Genomic DNA, 25,404 nt, shown 5'->3' with positions numbered 1-25,404 from the left:
GGACACCTATCAATCTCCCAATTTTGGAGAATATGTTGTCAGTTTGGGGAAGCCGCTATAAAACGTTTTGAGAAATGGCAAAAACCTCAAAATTTTCCCGTATCTGAGGAAAGTCCCCAAAATTTGGGCGAATTCCCCAGAAACTTTTGACAATTTGTAGAAACCCGTCTATACTTATTTATAATATAGCTATATTACGGAGACAATATTGAAATACGAAGTTAGCTCTGAAAGTAAAAACGAGCACGAAACGATGAAGGGAAACTTATGATCCTTGAGTCGAAAAACAGAAGTGTTGAATTGTAAGTGCAGCTAAATAACTGCTTCAATCTACATTTAATAAGCGATTAACATTATCCACGTTCATCACCACCATAATTACGGAAATGAATCAAATGTGACAGGTTTTAGAACTCATTTTTGCTTAAAACTCTGATTATGGTCTATTTTTGACTTGAGAAGTGGTGAATTTCACTTGATTGAGTTTGCATTGTTACAAATAACCATATTAGGCGGACTAAACTTTTACAAAGGTTATGAGCAACAAATACGTCAAACTACTAGTAAATTAGGATAAAAGTCATGTAAAAAGCACAAACATTACGAGAATTAACATGTGATGGGAAAAATGTTGTTAATAGCTGACATCAAAAATTCTTAACATGTAACATTTAAGCGAGTACCCGAGGCATGACTTTTCGACCGTGCCCTAAATGTTAACCTAAACAATTTACATTTGACGCCAGTTGAAAAATTCCTAATTCGAGGATGAATAATTTTCTCTGCTGTAAGAAATTGTCATAAATATATTTGTGATTTTGATATTAAAAAGAGGGAAATTGGGAAGGACAGCCAGAAATACAGGATGTCTTTATGTCTAAGCCCAAAAATGGAATTAAAACTACTCATTGACATATTCATTGAGATACTTGGAAAAGGAACATTCAACTTAACAACTTTAAATACGTGCATAAACAAAGCTCAAAGTTCAGTAGTTCATTGAGAGTTCAAATGGTTCAAATGATTGAGGACGGAGTAGAAGAAGCTTTCTCTTAAAGGGCTCCCGTGTCTAGTAGCAATGGATCACCAATACCTCCAGGCAAAAACCTAGATATATGAACGATAATAGAGGAAAAAAAGAATTTGGTAAATCATAATAAGTTATCCTTAGTCCTTAAGAATAGGTCAAGTTTCCTCTTAAAGGACTCCTGGGAAGTCGCTTGGACTAGCTCAGTCGACAGCGAATTCCAGCACCTGACTACTCTTACGGAGTAGAAGTTGTGTCTGCAGTCTGTTCTGCTATGTTAGGTCTCCAGTTTCTGGGTGTTACCTCTTAGGTTAGTGTTGTGGCTAAGCTTAAGAAGATGTTTAAGGGGATGACCAGAAGTATTAAGGATACTGTAAGTCATAGGAAGGTCACCTCTAAGACGCCTGTACTCTAACGGGTAAAGGTTAAGTGATTGGAGGCGCTCTTCATAAGGTTTGAATTTGAGTCCCCGAACTGATTTCGTGGCTCGACGTTGGATACGTTCCAGAGTGTCCTTATCCTTTTAGAGGGAGGGAGGAAATACTATGTTTCCGTACTCTAAGTGGGGACGAATAAAACTGTTGAAGATTATATGGAAGGTTCTACCGTCAAACTGGCCAAAAGTGCGATTCAATGTTACCTATGCAAGGTTTGCTTGAAAGGCCTTATTATTATCCATTTCCTATTTAAATTAGGTAGATTTGTTTGCATGAAAATGGTTGACAGTAATATGCAACGTAAAACTTGGAACACTTCTCTATTGTTTTAGGTCGCCATACCAAGTTATTACAGCGAGACAGGAATATCAAAAATACATGACTTTTAGACGTAGCAACAGAATCGATAGTAATGGTGAAGATAAGGTATAGAGAAAGGGTAAATAGATTTTGAGACTCAGATTCTAGCTTGAGATGAGAAACAGATGCACCTATGTTATTGCAAACGATTCCGAAAGTTGCCATTTTCAAACCATCAGTTACGATAATTACGCGGATACCAATCATGAAGTCTACAATTTTTTGCATAGATCACTTCGGCGACCGACGACTTTATTGATTCGTGTCATGACTTGTTCGTTTTCTTACAGCCTAATACACCAGATATCGCGCGTCGATGAAGGTGATAGTTAGGAATATTTTATATACTTACCAACAACTTTAAGTGACAAGGATGTACTACCTTATCAACTGAATTGCAATCTTGTGAACAACGGTAGCCTTGCTGACTTAGTGAACACATCGAAGACATACATGACAGCACACTAGTAATCTACGTTTATCCTCTATTCTCAGTAGTCTTGTTTCACACTCATCGAGCAGAGTGGAGAAAACTCGTACTTTGTTTATTAGACGCATACGTTGCCTACGTCACAAATGATACAATTCAGCAAATATAAACCGAGTGTTTTTAATCCATCAAGGTACTTCGTCGGATACCAAACATCCAGGACTGATCAGACTTCCAAGATGAGTGGTGTTCAACACACACAACTACTTCAATCCCTATCATAAGTTCAGCAGTTAACGTAGATCAGTCTTGAAGCAATATTTTGCATTTAAGTATAGAGAAACGAACTTCAAACATCCTTGGATTGCTGTTTGAGACTGTGAAAGTCTAGATTTTCTCAGTTTCCATCCAACAGAACTATAGCCCCTTTGGATGGAGCTTAACCCTTGGATAGTCAGACAATGAAAGTATTTTCTTCAAAACAATTTCTATAAATGAATTTGATGAAAGTGGGGAAAGAAAATAGCTCTGACGAACAACACTCGAGGTTGACATAAAATCTAACTTGATTAGTAGTGCTCGGTGACTGTACTTCTAAATCGTTGGCATACTTCTTTGACAGACACTGACGATGGAGAGTTTAGATAACATATGTTTTACAGTACTAGGTCTACCAAAACTATCATTATTACTTAATACTTCTATTTTCAGAAGACTGTGGTTTAAAAGTTATAGATTACATATGTTTATATGTGGAAAATAATACGACCCTATAAATAAGTGTAATCTATTGCGCTATTTTTGAAATGCTGATAAAACAGCTAACGAGTCTTTATTTCACCTGTGTCTACTAAATGAAAATTAAAGACATTTTCGGAGCTTCAATAACAGCAATAAGAAAGGGATTTTACACTGTATTTATGCTCAGCATTCAGTTTACGACTACGCTTATCTTATGAAAGTAGTTCGAATAGCATCATACGTACTCTTGCGACCCACTGTCGTCAGGTTTTCGACTCACGTTATTGTCAGCGTAAAATTTAAAATACCTGAACACCACAAGAAATACTTCAACAGTTAGGGCCGGTCCCAAACTCGGATGAGGAAGGTTGAACATAGTGTCACCAAACACATTCCCAGCTAAAAATAAACAAATTAACCCATATTAAAACTTCAGTGGGAGTACAGCCAGGAACTATGATGGAGAAAACCGAGTTTCCAACAGCCGCGTGACTGGATCTCTTCCTCAAATCAGAGTACTTTTTAAGTTAGGTAAATGGAATATTCGAATAATGTGCAACAGTGGGCGGATCATTCGAATATATGAGAGTATAACTTATCTCAGCAAATTTTAAATAGCTCTCATTTACAAGTTCCGAGCCCCACAAGATCTACTACAATAAGAGTAAATCACTATGAAAAACAATTGGAAAGAGAATAAAAAGAAAAATAAGTTGAACATACCAGATGATAGGTCCCACGATGCACCATCTTAAATAGTGGGTCTCTATCGACACTCGGAAAAAGACTCAAGATAGAAAAAACAATAAGAAAATAGTAGAAAAAAGCCGAAGAGGAGATCGAATTGCAAGGTTACTGATCACTATCGGTCCATTAACTGAAATTCACCTTTATCCATTGAGTTTTCTGATTATGGAAAAGCATTTGACAGTGTAGATAAAAAAGCTTTGTAGAATCTTCTCAACACTATGAAACACATGAAAATACTGTCATGATCAAGCGGAATTCATACGAAAGACTGAATTGCAAAGCTGCGCATGGAGAGCAGCTCACAGATACATCTCAGGTGAAGACTGATGTGATGTAAGGCTGTTCGCTCTCGTCTTTTCTCCTGCTGCCAGCTGTTGACTAGATTAAGAACTTTTCGTGCCTTAAGGTAACCCTCGTGCTATTGATAGAAGAAACCAGAGAAGTAGTGAATAGGTCTTTATTTCGATCTTCGCGCAGTCACAGTGGAGCGTGGGATTATCTGTTCAGACAAACAAAGGCTCTCAACATTCAATATAAGATAATAGGGAATATAACGCTTACAAAAAGTAAGGAAGTGAATGAATACTTGAACAATACTGTTTTAGCATATGCTTGGTTGTTTGGGGTCAACTCTTAACCAACCAACCTGAGCTGTTACAAACTCTCCTATATCTCCAGGAGAACATTGAATACAATGGACACCTTGGACGCAGCTGAATAACTTTGACTTTGCAGATGACTTAATCTTGTTATCGCAGACACAACAACGAAATCAGGTCAAGATAGGCAGTGCAGCAGCAGCTTCCATAGGAATAGGCCTCAACACTCACAAGGAAAGAATCAAGATCCTGAAATACAGCACTTTGAGTGCCAACCAAATTACAATTGAATGTGCAGCTCTAGAAGAGATAGAATGCTTTTTATAGCTGAACAGAAATATCGGTAAACAAGATGGATTTGATGCATATGTTAAGGCACGAATTGGCAAAGCAGAGGCAGAATTTCTAAAATCGATCATTACCTACGACTGGAAAACTTGTCACACGATACCGGTTAGAATTGTCAGCACAAACGTCAAAACCATTCAATCGTATGGAGCTGAAACTCAGAGGACCACCATAACCATCATAAAAAATGTACAGGTATTTATAGACATCCATCTATGCAAGATACTTCAGATCTATTGCCTAGAGACCGTCAACGATGGCCTACTGTTGCAGTGAACAGAAAATCTACCATTTGAGATGAAAATTAAGAAAATCCATGGAGGTTTATATATATGTATATATGCAGTAACCACTGCAGCAGTATATCTCAGCACTCACAAAAGAAACAGCCAGCAAAAACGAAGATATGGAAGACATGAGGATTTATATTTACCCTGCGGGATCACTGGTAAGCAAGGAGGATCCGCTCCGAATGTAATGACTAGAACTAAGAAATTAAGGCCAAACGTTTTACGACAGATGAATATCTGGAACTTGAAAAAACATCCATCGAAGTCAAAAAACAGAATTTTCAACAACGTTAAATTGTTTCCGTTTTATGCAGCTGAAAATTGGAGACCTTCTCTAACCATTGTCAAAATGTATGGCTATGTTTGAACTGCTCTACGCATGGTATTTCAGACCCACTGACCAGAAACCGTCCACAATAATCTACTTTGACAGAATACAAAATAATTGCCAGGTAAACAGGAAATTAGGGAAAGAGATTAAAGGTGAAGAGGACAAGATTTACGGAAACTATCAGACTGTATCACAAAGCAAAACCCAATCTGGAATAATCAGACCAAAAGCAAAGGACGCAACCAAAGAATACATAGCGCGGACAATTGGAAGTAGGAATCAAGACCATGATTAGTTCCCGAGAATAATTGGAAGGGAGAATCAGAACAGAGTATCGTGGAGATTTCGATCCAGTGGTCTACATCTCAGGAACAGTAAAAGGGATAGGTAGGAGCATTAATGGTTTTGGCCATGATCGTTTGTAACTTTATTCATATACTTTAAGATGTGTTCGATAAAGATACCGCATATATTTAAAGGATAATAGGGGTCCAAATCATGACTTCGTCCGAACATTTCCATGATTAGATTAAGTAGACAACTTATTCGAACTTCACACTATTAAGTGAGGTTTTATCTTTTTCGGATAGATATACTTCAGTTGTTATAGATAAAATTGAGTCAAATAACAGGTTCTTGACCCAAAGAATCAGTATCGCAAGTACATATATTTGAAAACTGTTACTGTCGTCGATTATTTTGAATAGAGAATGTTATTAATTTAACTTACCTAATTTTTTTGAATTACACAATACCGTCATTGTTACAAATGTTAGAATAGTATTACAGACGTACAATAAACGGCATTACACCAGTGAAATGTTACAATGTATCATCCAATTAGAAGGGAAGATGGATAGATAAATAGATATGACTTATTTGCCTAATACAGTCTCATCAACTCGGCTTCTCGCCACACTTAGTGTGCGCAAGGTAGTTGTAATATCCAACCATCCAAATTGAAATAGATAAGGCGGGACTTGATCCTGAGAAATAGTGGTTGAGAAAACAACATCTCAACCATTAACCCACTAACTACTTGAACAGGCTTAGTTGGGAATGAACATAATCAATGAATAAAAAACTATTAACAACTGATTTTATTGAAACCGTATCATTGTGATGACTTAATAACGTTTAATAATGCTGAGAATAGGTATGGATTACATTGATTTCCTGAAGAACTGATACCTAAACTGTGAGATTTCAAACTTATTCACAGAACCGTAATTACAGGTGCCGTAGTCATTATGCTACAGAGAAGCTTATAAAAAGCCTGACAGTCATGATAAACAACTCAGTGTTAATACATAGTGAGACACAAGGAAGAGTTTCAAAAAACCAGTGGTAGATTTTCAGCTCTCATTAACTTTTGATGAGTTAAATTCGGAATACTTATAAAATAACCTTTTTTCAACGACACTTAGTAGTGACACCACTCTATTGTAGTTAACTTTGATTACCAATGATTTTTTAATTGAGCTGGATAGATAGGTTCAGACAATCACTATACGTTTTAATTTGAGAATCCATTTTTTCTTCTTGACTGATATTGTCTAACATTATTCGTTTCCAGGTCTACTGACATTGCCACTCCTTTCAGTACTCTGCTATTTGTTCTGATAATTTCATTCACATATGTTCATGTGGTGTGGCGACTTGAAATGATGCATAAGTGTCAGTTTCCACATTGCTTGTGACTCACCGACACACAAGGTTTTTAAAGTGTAAAAAAAGCATTTCCTATGGAAAATGTTTGGAGACAGGTATATTTATAAAATGTATGATATATTACATAGACCGATACAATAGTCACTTGAGCCGAATACAATACAGTTTAATGGATGTTTAAATAATTTAGCCTGTTCACAAATCTCGGATAAATTCAAAAGCGCCTTAAATTGTTCAATTGGCTCAGTCAGACAAATAGATAGATTGGATCGCAACGACCTTTTCTGAAATATTTGGTCTATTGAATCACTTAACTATGAAAAACGAAGACAGTTATATTAATATTATAGTGTTACAAACAGAAATTTAACCAGCATGTTTTTTGTGCAGGCCAATACAGACCGAGTATTTTTTCAGACTAACGCATAACAAGAGAAGTAATCTAGGCTGATATGTGCTCTGTTGTAGCACCGTGAATATTGAGGAATTTGATACTATTTCACAAACAATTGTTGTCTCTTGTTATTATACGATTACTAGATACTTGGCATTTATATATCCCCCGTATGGTAAGCATCTGTTTAACACATGAGCAATTGTTGTGTGTTAAATTTTCCAAATTATCCTTAATTGCTCACCTCTCACTCCGTTCTATATCACCCATGGCTTGGTTGAGTACAAAATATGATCTACTTTATTTTTAGTGTGACTTAGTCCAGTGACTAGTGAATATAAACCGGTGAATATTTGGTTTATGTTGATAAACAATAGATAATGATGAGTTTCATTCGCTTGCTGCGTTCCAACTTCTAATTGGTTATCAGATTAGAGGGAAACTAACATCTGAATGAAGTAACTAAACAGGTTAATTAAACACTGAATATCATCATCCAACTAAACAGTCTTGACTATGAATAACCAATGAAACCACATATTTATAGTGCACAACGACCTTTCAGTCTATCAAATTTCGATTGATTACACGTGACAGACGAAAAAATTATGCAATCATATGTTTATTTTGCCTGTGTGAGAATATCCCGTAAAAATAATCTCTCGGATATAAGTGGATTTATTAACTGAGCTGTATCTAAGTTACTCTAGAAAGTAATCAAAAATAACAATAAGTATGATTAATGAAACAAAACATGCATTTATTATACTGTTTCAAGAAGGCATATTTCAAGGAAGTTAGGAACATACTTACATACATGCCCCTGTTACACCTCGTGGAGGAGCATAAGCCACTCTTCAGCATTCTCCATCCAACACTGCCCTAAATAATACTTTTCAGTTGCCACTCAAACTTTTCATGTTTGCTTCCAATTCCCAAAATAGTGTGTTCCCTGGCCTTCCTCTTTCCCGTTTAACTTCAGGATTCCAAGTTAGTGGTTGCCTCATGATACAGTTTGATGAGTTCCACAATCTGTGTCCTATCCACTTCCAGCGTCCCTTCCTAATTTCATCGTCAGCTGGAACCTGGTTTGTTCTCTACCACAATAGGCTGTCGCTGATGGTATCCGGCCAACGGACATCCACTATCTTGCGTAGACAATTGTTTAGAAGTACTTGTACTTTTTTGATGATGGTTGTTGTAATAATAATAATAATTTATTCTCAAATAACAGTTTGTTATATGAGGCATGCCGATTTACAGGCAAGATCAAATTGTTAAAGAAGTTTCAATTTTCACTATTCAGAATTACTCAGCTGGGTTGATATTTCATAAGATATGAATGCAAATGGATTTCGTAAGGAACATGTCAATATCACACTTGGCGCACTTTATGGAGGTAGCGTTGCAACATACATATAAACTTTCCCGCGCTATTTAAAAAGGACAGTGGTATTTTTCCTCGTTGAGTAAATTCTATTGTTTTGATCGTTATTAACGTATCAAGACTACTGTTTTTATACTTTGATTGAATTTATTTCAGTTAAAGTATTCTATTAGAGTATCATTTTTGGTATCCTAAATAGTTTTATCGTCGGTACTCCAGAGTACCTTTGTTTTTCTATTGTGTCTGTTAGTACTTTAGTCCTAACTATTTATAGTTTTTTTCTACTTATAGTCAACACTCACTTTCGCATCCTAAAATGACTGGAAGATGCAACAAAAGCATTTGCCACCGCCCAGGATGTCGATATCCTGTTGATAGCGGCATGCAGTGCGATGAGTGCAAAGGTTGGTACCACGAAGTTTGCACAAATCTAACACCTGCAGCTTTCAAGCGGTTCAGTAAAAATGGGTGCGTATGGCTATGTCAACAGTGCTGTTTGGATGCAAATAGCCTGTTAACCGAGGCCATCTCAATAGTATATGCCGCAAAAAAGTGTCTCGGCAAGCGCGGTCGGGATACATCAGTCAGAACTCAATCTGTCGACACGCAGATTGACACAAGGCAGGCCCAAGTGAGTCCAAAGAATGCCGACCCACACTCTACTAAGGAGGAAGAACATCCTCCAAAGAGGTCTAACACAACCAGAAACTCGCTCAAAAAAGTCTCTTCTGTCCCTCGTATCAAAAATGGTACCCAGAAGGGAACTTTCGGAAACCGAAACCGCAAGGCTCGATCGGTTTCCAGCGCGAAAGATGACCCAATCTCCCAAGTCGTCCTGAACCTTCCGGAATCCCACAGTACGCCTGACGCGACTGTGGTTACCACTCCAAAGAACGTTGGCGATTGGGTACGGGTCGTAAGAAAAAAACGCCAAGATGACGTAAAAGGAAATCATACCCTCACCAAAAGGGTCGACAAGCCGAGGTCTGATCACAGCGACAGATCAGTCATTCTCCATAGAGTCAAGGAGAGTGACAGCTTAGAACCGAAAGCTCGTTTTGAGCATGATATTGTGTTGATAAAACAACTACTCAACCAAGTTATGCCCAAAAACATCCCCGGAGTCACCTTGCTAAAGGTGTATAGACTAGGAAATCTAGCGCATCTGAAACCAAATCAATCTAGACTACTTAAAGTCGTTTTCAAATCCCCAAACGAACGCGACTTAATCTTAGAAAATGGACATAAATTAAAGGGTTCAGGAGTTTTTCTCCGTAAGGACTTACCGTTGGCGGACCGTGTTAAAAGACGGGAAGCCGGAAAGGAACTACAGCTCAGATTAGACGCTGGCGAAAAAGACCTGAAAATTGTAAATTTTCGGGTTGTGAGGCTTCGACAGAGGATGATGCCGAAGCCACTCTGGGTGAAGCACGAGGCCACTTAAATAGACTTCGGATCTGTTATACCAATGCCCGGAGCTTACTAAATAAGCTACCGGAACTAGGTGTACAGATTGACTCAACTAGGCCAGACATAATCGCAGTCACAGAAACATGGCTGACGCCGTCTATAGATTTTAGGGAACTTGATTTCGAGGGTTTTACATTAGTAAGGGCCGACAGAACACAAACGCGTAAAGGAGGGGAAGTAGCTCTATTCATTAGGAATGCTATCCCATTCACCATTATCGACAGTGTATCCCATGAGAGTGGGACGTATGAATTAGTTAGCTGCCGCCTGAAATGCAGGGGACAAGAGTTGCTACTTAGTTTGATCTATCGCAGTCCAAGCTGTGAGGCAAACGAGGTCCTGCTAAGCAGTCTCAACACTTTATCACGAAGTGATCGATGTCTAATCCTAGGGGACTTCAATGCACCCATGGTTGACTGGGGAAATCTGCGGACTGAATCGTCAGCAAATTCCTTCGAACAGGAACTAGTTGATGCGGTAATCACATGTGCCCTAGTGCAACACGTGAAGGAAGCAACGAGGTACGACCCGGGTTCTGCATCATCCTTACTAGATCTTATATTGACTCATTATGAGGATGACGTTGCAAACCTGGATTACATGCCACCCCTAGGCAAAAGTGATCATGCAGTTTTAAGCTTTGACTTCCATATAACTGTCGATCACGAGTACGCTTCAGCTCAATCCAGACCTAACGTCTGGAAAGCAAACATACAAGACATCATGAAATCAGCATCATCAGTAGATTGGAAAATAGACCCAGAGTCATCAATCGAAACGGCTTGGGACGTATTCCGGAATTTATACATAAAAGTTACCGCCCCCCACATCCCTTGGACTACACCTAAGAGAACGAGAAACTCCCCACCGTGGTTCAGTAGGGAGGTTCGCATCCTTTCTCCGTAAAAGAAGGAAAATGTGGGACAGATTTAGGTTACTGGGGACTGACGAGGCAAAATCTCAGTATCAAAAGGCTCGAAATACCTGTGCCTCAACCCTCCGTAAGGCCAGAAAGCTGTACGAAGAGAAAATCGTTAGGGAATCCATAGAATGCCCTAAACGCTTGTATTCGTATATAAACCAAAGGACAAAAAGAAGAAGAAATGTTCCTTCACTATGGGGAGACAGTACTGCCACATCACTAGTGGAGGACGACTTTGGCAAAGCTCAAGTATTCTCTAAATACTTTAGCGATGTATACACCATAGAAACACCCTTCTCACCAGTCCATGAAAATCCCCCCACACAAGCACTAGACAGCGTAACCATTAAAGAACTCGATGTCTTTGGTCTGCTAGTTAAGCTTGACATAGGTAAATCCACTGGACCCGATGAACTGCATCCTAGGTTACTAAAGGAATTAGCTAACTTTGTTGCGAACCCTTTAAGTGTATGTTTTAATCTATCCGTAACCCAGGGTCGTCTACCAAAAGACTGGAAGAACGCCATAGTAAGTCCAGTCTTCAAAACAGGTACAAAACATAAGCCTGAGAATTACCGACCAATTAGCCTAACTAGTGTGGTTGTTAAAATCTTAGAAAAGATTATTCGGAAGGAGCTGTTAAAGTATCTCGATGAAAACCGGCTCCTCTCCGAAAAGCAGCATGGTTTTAGAACAGGTTACTCTCGTCTCACAAACTTATTAGTCGCTCGTGAAAGCTGGTGCGCTCTTAAGGACCAAAAATTACCTATAGACGTAGCCTACATCGATTTCAGCAAAGCTTTCGACAAAGTTCCGCATAACCGGCTATTATATAAGCTAAGGAATGTCGGGATTGGAGGCAATCTATTGATGTGGATAAAAGACTTCCTGGTTGGGCGTCAACAAAGAGTAAGGGTGAACTCCAAGTTATCTAGCTGGGAAACTGTGCTTAGTGGAGTCCCCCAGGGTACAGTTTTGGGGCCAGTGTTATTCCTCCTGTACGTAAATGATCTCCCTCGTCTACTATCGTCATCGGTCTTACTCTATGCTGATGATGTCAAGATATGGAGAGCGATACAAAGCAAGGGCGATAGCTTAGAACTTCAAAATGACCTGGAGAGATTATCTGAATGGTCTCAAACCTGGCAATTGCCGATAAACACTTCCAAGTGTATTGTGATGCATATTGGCCACCAGGGTACAGATACATACACGATGAATAACACTGAGTTACCTATTGTTCAGGCACACAATGACTTAGGCGTCATCGTTAGTCAAGACTTAAAGACTACTGCACACTGCCGTGCAATAGCCGCCAAAGGTTTTAGGACTTTATGGTCCATACGCAGGGCTTTTAGGCATCTCGACGCTAAAACGTTTCTGACTTTGTATACAGTGCTCGTACGCCCTAAACTTGAGTACTGCGTACAAGCAGCTAGCCCCTGTCTAAAAAAAGACAGTGAACTCTTGGAACGGGTTCAGAGAACAGCAACTAAGCTGATTCCCGGGATAGCGAAGCTCCCGTATGGTACTAGACTGACCAAGCTAAACCTATTCCCGCTGTCATATAGAAGAATCAGAGGCGACTTGATTACAGTTTTCAAATTGCTTAATGACAAATTTGCACCTGATATGCCCTTATTTTTCTTGTCTTCCAAAACAGAAAATCTACGAGGACACTCCAAAAAAGTTCACAAGCCCAGAACGAATTACTTGTCAGCTGACTACCGACTTTCCCATCGAATAATCAACGAGTGGAATTCATTACCTCAGCACGTGGTTAAGGCTCCATCGGTCGACTCCTTCAAAAGAAAGTTGGATCAGCTGAGAGACCATCATCGCCAGGACTAACACAGGCCATCAAGCCTCCTGTCCTTTCCAAACTGAAACTGAACTGATGGTCGAGAATAGATACATGCGAAGTTGGGGGCTTTTAGAAGTTTCGAACTTATATCCCTCCAAAATATCGGAAGCTTTAATAACGGTGTAGGACGAAGTCACGCGTGCCATTTCTGTTTTCGGTGGAGTATCTGCAGGAGGCTGAAAAAGGTGTAAGAAAAAGGAAGGACGAAAAGCAGAGCACACAATATTCATGGAGGAATAGTTAAGGTATAACCATTTAGTCTATTTGTCTGTTACTGAATTACTTATTAGCAAGAGCATACTAATGTGTAAAAGAAAAATAAGTGTGAACAAGGTATGAGTGGATAAGGAACTGTATAAATGAAGGTAGTTCAGAAAGAAGCATGGAATTATGTGTAATTATAAAATAAAGTGCTGAAAACAGTATTCCAATACAAATGGCTGTCTCCCTTTACTTTAGAAGCTGTTTGAACTCTCTTTTTTTGTTTTTAGATTTTATAGGGTATAGAGTGGGCTTCGTTTTTAGCCAATTGTCTAGTTTGCTTGTATTAGGATTACTCAGTAGGAGGTGGAACCAATTCGGCTTTTTTTAACATGATTCAAAGTGGTATGCATGAATAATTTCGCATCAATACCGTTGGTTCGTGACATCCCACTAGACATAAGGAGCCGTAATTAATATGTTCTGCCCCACAGACACGGGTGGATTGAAGTTATCTCCCCACCATCATGTTTGCTGGTCAGTAACGCCACGCTCCCTCCTTTTATGGTGTTAGGCTCTCTTACGTTTGTGGTCGGTATGAATATTGCTTTAACCAAGGACCATATTTGGAATACACTGTCTCTACAAGTTCCATGTTACAATCAAATCAGATAGTAATAGGATTTGTATTATGGGTTAGATATCCATTTAATATATCGTACTACTATGAAGATAACTAATGGTAAAGGTTAGAAGAGACAAGTCAGATTATATGTGGTTAAGAGATGGTAAGGGCTAATAGCAAACCAGAGGATATGAAAGAGAATATTGTAAAATTTTCAGAGTAAGAAAAATAAAACATTGAACAACTTACAAGAATTTAGGACATATGAGCTTCTTTTGATCGGCCTTAGTCGGTCAGCATTCATAAGATTAGTGAGTTATCTGACTACTTGTAATAAAAAAATAAAAGGACATGACACTTAGGAAGAATAATTTGGTTTTAACCATTAGAGAGATTTGGAAACTGAAAATGAGGGTTAGGAGCGGAAGGCCATGGTTAATAATCAATAAATAGTGGGGAAGGATAAAGCATGTTTTCTTTAGTTTTGCTATATTCATACCAACGACAATGGGGTTCGTTATATTCTTGTTCCGTCCAGATATTGGGCGGTCCATAATAAAGTGCCTCATTGGTAGGCGGGAGTTCAAGGAATAGTTGGCGAAGTTCTTTAGAGTTTAGTAACAGGGTTATTAGCCTTTTAAATTTGGTAAAGGTGTCACAGTTACGGATAGGTATTGGCAACCTGTTCCACAATAAACTATATCGAACTGTAAAAAACCTACAACGCATTTGTTTTTGGTGTTTTTCGGTAAATAGTGTATATGCACTGTTTCTTAGTCTATAGGCTGGGTCATTGATCATAGTTGGGCAGGAGGTTAGGAATGATAGTCCATTTATTGCTTTGTAGAGAAATATCAGATTGTTCCTTGACCTACGGTGCCATAAAGGTTCTAAAGAGAGGTGCTTGCATCTACTCGTGTAATCAAGAGTGGTGTCACTTCCTAGCAGTTGGCGTGTAAAGCGTCTTTGAACATCTTCTACTCTTATTTTGTCAGTGGTATTCATATTAGAGAAGATAAAAGAGCAGTATTCTAGGGAAGGTCGTACACATATTTTGTAAAGGGTAAGCTTAGCATCTGTCGTGAAGAAATTTTTCGTTATGAAGCCAATTAGACGTCTGGCTTTAGAAATAATAGAGGAGGCGTGTGCTTTAAAGTTTAGGCTTCCTGTGTAATTTATTCCTAGATCGTGTACTGAATTAAGTGTCTGGACTTTACTTTTATTTAAGTAAAGTTGGGGTTCATAGGGGTGCTGTCGAAAGTGCATGATCCCGCATTTGTGGAGGTTAAATGGTAATTGCCAGTTTTCGCTCCAGATAGTTAGGTTATTGAGATCATCTTGAATCAGGGGTACACTTTCACTTAGAACCTCAGGCTTATAGCTGTATACTATTTTGAGATCATCAGCATATAAGTATGGTTTCCCAGATTTTATGATGTTACATATATCGTTTATATATATGAGAAACAAAAGTGGGCCTAATACACTTCCCTGAATGACGCCACTAGTTATTGGTCTAGGTAATGAGAGACAGTCGTTGTACTTTACCATTTGTTTACGTCCCTTTAAGAATGAAACAAACCATGAATAGAGTGGGTCGTTGATTCCGAAGTACCGTAGTTTGGCTAGTAGCCGTTTGTGTGGAACCTTATCAAAAGCTTTCTTAAAGTCTAAAAATATGACTGATACAAGGAGTCTATTGTCTCGTTTCAGAGTTATATCATTCATGTAGTCCACTAGGCATGTATCACATGATCTGGACCTGAGAAATCCATGTTGGGAGACCGAGATGAGATTATTAGTAATTAGATGTTGGACTAACGCCGCCTTAACTACTTTCTCCATCACTCTAGACACCACTGAAGTTATGTTTATGGGTCGGTAATTTTCAACATTTGCTTCAGGTCCTGTTTTAATTTTGGGAATGATGTGTGTAGTTTTCCAGGCAGTAGGGTAATGCGCTGTAGAGAGTGATATCGCAAATAGTTTGAGTAATAAAACACATATCATCGCCTCCATGTTTTAGCATGCTAGCCGGAATACCATCTGGTCCATCAGTGTAGGAGTGTTTCAATGTACTAATTGCCTTAGAGATATTCTGTACATTGAAGTCTACGTTAGTAATCTCACAGGCAGATGCTGTGATAAGTTTTGAATCATTAAGTGGTTTTTCATCAGTTAATGAGGAACAAAAGTGTTCATTAAATAGTCCCGTAACAAGTTTAGGATCTTCGTATACTTGTTTGTCTTTAATAAATGTTTCCTCTCGACTTAGAACGTTTAAGTTTATTTTGAAAGAGTGTGGTGAGTGCTGAGGAGTTATTACTAAGTTCGACAGCACGTCTTTCCTGTTCGATTGCTTTTTGTGTACTTATTGCGTCTGTCTGGACAAGTATTTCTGTCATCGTTACTAAAGAGGAGAAGTCATTAGAGTTGTGGAAGCGAGTACAATATCTCTGCAGACGTCTTCGTGTACCGACCGGTATATACAAATCTTTAGAAAACTTAGGTCTCCAGTACTCTAAAGGTGCGATTTTGTTCATGATACTTTCGATGTTGTGATAAAATATATTGGTTAATGTGTCGGTATTGTTTGCAGTAAAAAATGTTCCCCAGTCAGTGCTTCTTAGGTAATTGTAAAAATTATTCCAATCTACCTTGCGATAGTTTCTACGAAGGGTTACATTTTTACGTCTACCGTTTGTGTTTTTTATATTAAGGCTACATACGACAGTGTTATGATCACTACCTGGAAACTTTTTTCCAATATACACAGTATTGGGGGTGAGGCCACTGGTAAAGACTAAGCCCAAGATATTTTGATGTCTGGTAGGGCTACTAACATATTGAGTCTATTGTCCTATTTCTAGACATTCAATAAATGATTCATAACGTTTCGGAGCTTTGACTGGAAACCAAGAAATTTCAGGCATGTTGAAGTCACCACAAATGAGCTTGCCTGTGAATGGAAGGGATGATGCTAGTGTGAATACCTCTGATAATACTTCTATTTCACCTATTGCCAAGTTAGGTTGCTGGTAGATACAGCCGAACAGTAAGGTAATGGAATTTGATGGCTTTAAAACAATCCACACAGAGTCCTTAAGTTTGTTTAGTTCAGGCATATCGCATAGTAGTGAGTTTAAGCTAGAGTGAGCATAAATAAGGCATCCTCCGCCTCGTCCTTTCAATCTGTCGCTTCTATATAGGATATAGTTATCAAGAGATATACTTAGATCGGAAATATTACTGTTAGTCCATGCTTCAGATATCATTATAAGTGATGGTTGATATATGGAAGCAAACAGAGCTAAATCAGTCTTTTTATTGCAGATCGACCTAGCGTTGATAAGACACATATTAAACAAGTGGCCTACTAAGTTAAAGTGAGTGAGAGTATCTCGATTAAAGATGTCATGACCCTCGCGTGAGTGATGTATGTTTGAAGTAATGGATTGAGTGTTTTTCAATAACTCTGTATTTTGATAGCTAGAGTTACTGGGGCATGTATCAAATGAGCTAGTGAAGTTGCTTGGGGAGTTTATCCAGGAGGAAAGGATAGGAGTATTTTCTGATGCGAACTGTACGGGGGAAGCGAGTTTATGTTCCGCACTTGGTTTGAAATGACAAGGGCTATATGTTTCAACAGGGGTGCAACTAGGGGCCTTATTCCAAAAAAATCTGGTACATGTTGACTGTAAAGTGTACTGTTAGTTGCAAGACAGTTTTGATGGTTAAGCTCGTAGCCTCTGTTGTAACTATTTGCGCTAGTGCGAGCATGAGGGGGGTTTGATGCTTGTAACTGGAAGCGGTTACGACTGTTGTTACATATGGAGGCCGTCTTCATGTGGTGGGTTGATACTGGAAAGTTCTCATTCTGAGAGTAATTACAATTGTGATCCTGGGAAATGTACATAGGGTGTGGGGCGAGGAACCTGTAATTACCATGCTTATTAACGGTTTTAGGCTTAAGAGGGTGAGTGGAGTGATCAGTATTCTGATAGTTTTTGTGAGTGTGCGTGTAAAAAGGTTTGTTGCGCTCAAGCGTACTACCCATTGTGCGAGGTGTTGATGGCAAGTTACATGATATCAGCGGGTAGAACCTATTCACTGTTGTTGGGATACCCACAGAACAGTTGGCCTCAATCTTACGTGTCCCCCTATTTTGTATTTTGGATTTTATCTCCCCAGTCTTTTTCGTCAGAGATGAAGGGTTTTTTGGCCTCTGTGAGATGAACTTAGGTTCATTCGAATCCTCTTGGGGGACCAATTTTTACATGAATATGTTTAGTTGGGTGTGTTTCGTTACACGGCCCACATTTTGGTATTATACTGAGCGAACACCCGGGATCAGAGATGCCGTCACGCTTTTTAGTGACAGATGGGGACCGTATCTTATCCAAAGATTTCTGATCTGCAGACTCATCTAGATCTACGGATGGACCAGACGTTTGTGGCATAACATCATGCTCGTTGTCCATGCGCTTTATATCATTCAATTTATTGCATACTGTCTTCAGCTAGTTTTTTACTATCACTCTATCATACGATTCTACTGCTTCACGTCTTCTTATACGACGTTGACACGGTGTTAGGTCAGGAGTGACTTTTATGCTTTTGTATGGAATTAATGTGCTGATATTTTTGCTCAAATCAATAAATTGCTTAGCATCGTTACAACAGTCAAACTTAAATAGTAAGGGGCAAGTCAATCTATCCGACTTTTTTCCAAGGCGGATGACTTGGCAGTTGACTTTCATCATATCGCATGCTTTAAGGCAGATGTCCCTCAACTTATTTGGGTGTACGCGGTCAGGAAATTGCAAACTACTGCATTGTGGGAAGACATCATTAATATATCATTCTTTTCGTCACTTCTTCAGCCACAAACTCTAAAACACACTCAGCTTTAGTGAGTTGTTCGAGATTTTTATCGGTATTAATACCCCATATGTGTGTGAGGGGTGCTAGTTGGTTAAGTCTGCTGTAAATTTCGGCTAGGGAGTTTTGTAACTGACGAATGTCAGTACTATATCGATCAGCATTCTCGTATACGTGAGATACACTGTTAGACTCCTTGGTTTTTGGTATTTTGGACCTAGGCCTAAGTAAAGCATGCGGTCTGGTGGACTGTGTTGACTTTTTGATGCACGCGGGCATTTCGCTTTTTATGTCAACTAGTCTTACCGTTGGCATACTGCATGAAGAGATAGAGGGGTTGTTACATGGAAAATCAGGTAGTGTTAGTGATATTTGTGGGTAGGTAGCATGGGGTTCAAAGGATAAATGCTTATCATTTTCAGGTACTGAGTCATCAGTCTTAGGAGTTACGGACTTTGAACTTTTAGTAGGCTTGAAAGCTGGTGAAATCTCTCTTTTACCCGAGTTACTTGACATATTTTGAAGCTGTATGAGTTAAAAACCTGTCTAACAGATATATGAGTGTATAAATATTTCTACGTATTAACCGGGTTAATACTAGGATCGGAGACTATTAGTATATAACGTATTACAGATAAAAAGTGCCCAGTTATAATGTAAGGAAGTACCGATCAGTGAAATCTCTATTAACTGGGCAAGTGTCGGTTAAAATTTATTAACCTAGAGTAAAGTGTGAGCGATAAACGCGATAGGATGATAATCTAAGGACAATACAGCCTACAAAAGAACAAGTCTAAACCACGTGAAAAAATGTTACCACTTTCACGTTTTGCGCCTGTTGTTGTAGTTCTCCAAGTTCCAGTTCCGTACAGTAGAATTGTCTTGATGTTCGTACTGAAGATTTTGACTTTGATGTTAAGTGACAGTAGTTTTGAGTTCCATATTTTCTTCAACTGCTTTGTGATGTAACTTGTGCCCTATTAATATATAAAGCAGTGACACCACCAATCAGAGCACAGTGACTTGTCGGCCGGACTGTAGGGTCGGTGAAATGTCACTGAATATCGAACAGATCATCGATCCCTGTCAAGGTCAAGGATAGTCAACAGGCATCAATCAATTACACGCCATGGACTGGCCCACGCGGCAGTGGTTGTTCTTTCACTTCTGTAATTTTGTGGTTGTACCTTAACTAATATATTCTTCTAATAACGTCTTTTGTGTTGTACAGTCTCCATAGCGTCCATGATCCTTTGATGCGTCGATGGTTCAATCCACGTAAGGGCTGGTCGCGAGGTTGACTTCAGCGTTAGTTGGTTCGTCACCATTCTCGTCTAACTCTAGTAGGCCCCCAATCATTTCGACATAGAACATCAACGTTGATGTTCTACACTGGTGAGCAAGACTTCGAATAACGCAACCTATCACTACGATTTTTTCTATTGTACTCTATACTTATTATTTTTCCTTTTTTACGTCTCCTATGTTAATCAGTTGCTCCGAACATTCGTTGCTTCATATCCTTGTTGATTAGTATTTCAACTGAAATAATTGGTTCAATCGATAGAACTAACCAATCAACTACGGCTATAATCGACTATCATGGTTCTTTAACAAGCATTAGCAGCATGTAAATGCTCCTGTGTAATATGTCTGTTAAAATATCAACCACTCGTAAGTATAGCCTTAAGGCAACACGAACGCATATCTGTTTGCAACTTATCCACTCGTATAACCAATACAGGATAAACTGTCGATTATAAATTCATCTTTCTGTTTAATCACTATCAACTAACTACTATCAGAAACTATCTACTAGAATATTTTACTTTCTTGACCACTGCCTGCCTAATTTCCAATTGCTGAGTTCCATGGCGAATCAGAGGATACAAATGCTAGAAATTTACGGTGAGTTTGAACTATAAATTTCCTGCAATGTTAGATCTTGTTTAGACTGTTTCGCCAGGCAATGCTACGTGTTTGGCTCAAATTAAATTTGGACGTATATCAATTCAGTCTACAACGCTTCGTTAATCTACGAATTCGATCAACAAATTTCAATTACTTGGGAGCAAGAGTAACCCAGGCGAGTTTCATAATTGGGTTAGATAGTTACGTATAATGTTTATGATGACTAATAACATTTCGCGACTATTTTCACGTAAAGTAGTCATATGTTCTGTCACTGCCGTCAAGTTTTGGTCGAAACCATGTACATTTATGACTCGTAAGTCAACATACTCCGAAAAAACGTATTTCATGTACACGAGCAATCTTAGTCCATGTCCTCACCAGACATTCATCGTATTTAATGTCACTTAACACGAGATAATAAGCTCATTTTACGAAATGATCACGTTATTTAAACCTAAACTTTAGTTACATTGGTGATTACCATTTAAATTAATGTTTACTATGCGCTTTGTATTTGCTGTTATCTCACACAGTAAATCATGGCTCGATTTCCTTATTGCACGAAAGTCACTTTAATTCTGTCTTCAGCTCATTCACATGCAATACGGGTTTAGGAAATATCTAAATGACCTCTGAAATTCTCCACGAACCCCACGATAGTCTTCGTATATGTTTGCTAATACACATCCAATTGCTATATTAACGATGCCCAAACGAACGTTCAGTACAATTGTCAGTATACGAAAGGATGTTACTTCGATGTGACATTACAACACATCCGAACTATTGTAGTTATTCAAATTCGACGTCGTATTTTTTTCATCTTATGAAGTTTTGTTTCCGCGTGGCTGTTACCTAATAGATGATTTCGGTACATCAATCGGCTGTTCAACTACTCGACGATCTAAAGCCTGTCCAGTTCAATTGGTGGTTTGACGACACTCATTCACGCGAATCATCGGTTTACGCAGTCGAGCGCATCTCCTGCAAACTGACAACGATATTGTCGTCTCGACCCCAACACTGACAGCATTTTTCACCGATATCATTGACATGAGTCCAGAGTGACACTCTTGGTTTCTTATGTTCTTTTCGACATTTTTCGGTTCAGTCGTCAAACACATGTGCAGCACTCACCGTTTATCATCTTTTAGAGATTTCATCGTGCCACCTTTTCGCTCTCGCTCTGTATTCTTCGACCCATATTGATTTTCACAGCAGTTATCAGTTTTTCCAAACTGACTGCAAGTTGATCAGAAGCTTCGCACAAGGAAACCACGACTTATCTTCACGGTTATACTTCTGTACTTACAGTTAGTCTGTTAAATATAGATATAACTAGAAATCGACGCTTACGAAAAGTTTTCAACGACACTTACTGACTTTCTACTCTGAACCGATAGCAGTACAAGCATTGGCATCGATTGATAATACACTTATCGTACTATCACTGTGACGTCACTACTCTTGCGGCAAACTTAACGTTTCTCGTCTGAGGAACTCAACCACTTGTCATAGTTATATTTTTCAACGCGACTTGACAAAACTCTAAAATGTCATGTTTCTTTTTCTATTATTTCTATGGTTGATCGCTTAACATTCAACCAACGTCCTTGTTACGTGTTATTACTCGTAGTTTCCCGATCAGTTTCTGCAGCCTCCTTTCCATTTCTCTTACAGCTCGGCAATACCCGAAGGATTCATATTAATCGTCTGGCAACCTCCGGCGCGCGACTACTCCCAACATGTTTGGTATCGATTCAAACGGCCGTTGAATCTGGTGGGGGAGTATTGTAGGGTCGGTGAAATGTCACTGAATATCGAACAGATCATCGATCCCTGTCAAGGTCAAGGATAGTCAACAGGCATCAATCAATTACACGCCATGGACTGGCCCACGCGGCAGTGGTTGTTCTTTCACTTCTGTAATTTTGTGGTTGTACCTTAACTAATATATTCTTCTAATAACGTCTTTTGTGTTGTACAGTCTCCATAGCGTCCATGATCCTTTGATGCGTCGATGGTTCAATCCACGTAAGGGCTGGTCGCGAGGTTGACTTCAGCGTTAGTTGGTTCGTCACCATTCTCGTCTAACTCTAGTAGGCCCCCAATCATTTCGACATAGAACATCAACGTTGATGTTCTACAGGACCAATAACGCATAAACCCGTACGAGCAGTTTAGAGTTCTTATCAGTCCTTCTTCCTGCCTAGCCCTGTCTGTTGAGTCCAGAACACCAATCTCAACTTCCGTAATATGAATCATGTATTTCAAACATACTGGGTTTATATACAGACCCAACGGACCATATCACACCATAAAATAGAAAATAACATTTGAACAAGGTCTAGCCAAAACTATCTGTGATTGTGGGAGACTGCAATTAATAAACTGAGCGTAGCTTACGAATAGTGAATCGTATAGTAATAGTCTGCAGGTCAAAACAAAGCTTATGATAAGAGAAATGTAAATATATGTAGTTTGGTTATTTAACAAATACACAATAAAGAAATATGTATAGTATTAGTTCATAAATAGATCCCAACAATTACCATCCACCATTCTCGTCGGGATATAACACTTGGCCAATCCTTGTCTTTACGTTTGCATCAGATCCTCGTTCGTTGATGCTATGCAGGTACGTGAAGGTTTCCACCTACTCCACAGCTTCTCCAAGTATGATTGGGTTGGTGCTCTTTATGTTGTACTTCAGGATCTTGCATTTTCCCTTGTGTTTGTTGAGGCCTACTGATGCAGAGGCTGCTGCTACACTGACTGTCTTCACCTTCATTTGTTGGTGTGTATGGGATAGAAGGGCTACGTCATTTGCCAAGTACAAGTTGTCTAGTTGCATGCAAGTTGTCCATTGTATTCCGTGATTCTTCTCAGGTGTCCAGATCTTCATAATCCAGTCAATCACCAGAAGAAAGAGAAAGTGGGAGAGTAGACAGCCTTGTCTGACTCAGGTCCTCACTTGGAATGCATCTGTCAGCTGTCCTCCATGCACCACTTTGCACTGTATTCCGTCGTGTGAATTCCGGATGATGATACTGACGACCTTCTCAAGTACACCATAGTGTCGAAGAAGGTTGCATAAGATTCCTTTATCCACGCTGTCAAACGCTTTCTCATAGTCAAGGGAGTTGATGTATAGTGACGAGTTCCAGTCAATTGATTGTTCAACGATGAGTCGTAGTGTCGCGATTTGGTCTGTGCATGATCGATCCTCACGGAATCAGACCTGTTGATCTTGAAGCTCGACGTCTATTGAATCTTTGCTGTATGTAGCTAATGGTTTATTTGTACACTCTCAGTCTCCTCTAATTTTTCTCTGTTGACGATGTATGCATACTGAATTAATGATTTCCAATTAGCTGCATTTACATGATCGTTAAATTATATGGTACTTTAACTTGACAGGCATACCACACTTAAAGGTTGGTTACGTTCCCGGGACCATATTTGTACATATTCGAAGCTGCCAAATACCCAACATGGTAATATGTTTGTTCACCACTGAATAGTAAATAATTTCTAACCACGTAATATTATGCCTACTCGAAATACGGCTGGTCAATATATAAACTTTGACACGACATTCAAAAAGAATATTAAGAAAAAAATTCCCTTGACATTAGTACTCAAGAATCATAGGAATAAATAAAAAGTAAAATTTTGCCACAGAACATTTGGTTTTTCAGTTTTGATAGTTTTATAAGCTGAAAAGATAATAAAACTGGGCGGTTGCTTTGTTGTCTTTTCTGTAATATTGCAAATTCTCCATTGTTGTCAAGAGGTAAGAAGTTTCCATCAAGTGTGTTACAATCGAAACACTGAATGATAATTCCGAGATTGGGATTTTCCAGTTTTATTAATTTAGTCATACACTACAATTGCTTTCCGGTACCATCAGCAAGCTGTCAATTGAGTTCTGACTCCACCTAATTTCCCAAACCAGTAACTTCTACACTTTGGAGCAGTGGATTGGCATTTGACGATATGATCTTAGAGAATTATAGTCAACTTATATATAATTTACATTACCAACTGAGGAAAAATGTAGAAGCTGTTAAAAACCTTACATTGTTGAATGTATATATCGAGGAATTTCCAAGTTGTGGTTAAACAACAGTACGATGTTCAATTATTCAATGATTTTTCTCACTGGCAATAACTAAAATTTAGAATGAAGTTATAATACAAAAATAAATGGAAATGGATACAATTTCCAATAGATCGAAGAAAACGTTTGATAAAATACAACACCGTCTTTGCAGTAAAGAACGATCGAATCGGGAATGTGATGAGCCAACGCAGGTGATCGGCGATGGGAACTAGTCATTTGGGTAATCATTTCCATCTGATTTCTAGGCATAAAGAGCAATAATGCTTTTGAGGATTACATGGAGAGGTTCGAAATCTGGGCTATGACCAAGGAAGATGATGAGGATTTTATTATTGTGGCCCATTTCTTTGCATTCATCGGAAAAGAAGCATACAGCCTAATAAAGACTTTGACACGTCCAGACAAACCGATTTCACTTCCTCATGCAACTCTCAAGCCACTACTGTTCGACCGTGTGAAGCATACAGATTTCGAATGCGGTAAGAGAGAAGAATAAGATCGAAAGACTCGCCAGTACATCAGGAATCCCACTACTTTACTACGTTGTCGCAGTTCAATACGTAATGAAAGTTATTCAGATGACAATTCATTGGCGAGTTGTGAAACAGCTCACGAAGATGAGCACAAATTTAGTAA

General features: G+C 38.8%; 1 non-coding gene across 1 annotated transcript; it reads right to left on the bottom strand.

Moving 5' to 3' along the window:
- Positions 1 to 11,364: 11,364 nt before the first annotated feature.
- Smp_tRNA_00021_Arg.1 lies at positions 11,365 to 11,437 on the bottom strand. The gene has a single exon. It is a non-coding gene (tRNA).
- Between the last annotated feature and the right edge of the window lie 13,967 nt (positions 11,438 to 25,404).

This window comes from Schistosoma mansoni, chromosome W (genome assembly GCF_000237925.1).
Source record: "Schistosoma mansoni strain Puerto Rico chromosome W, complete genome".
In the NCBI taxonomy this organism is placed as follows: domain Eukaryota; kingdom Metazoa; phylum Platyhelminthes; class Trematoda; order Strigeidida; family Schistosomatidae; genus Schistosoma; species Schistosoma mansoni.
This window is presented reverse-complemented; position numbering and strand designations above follow the sequence as displayed.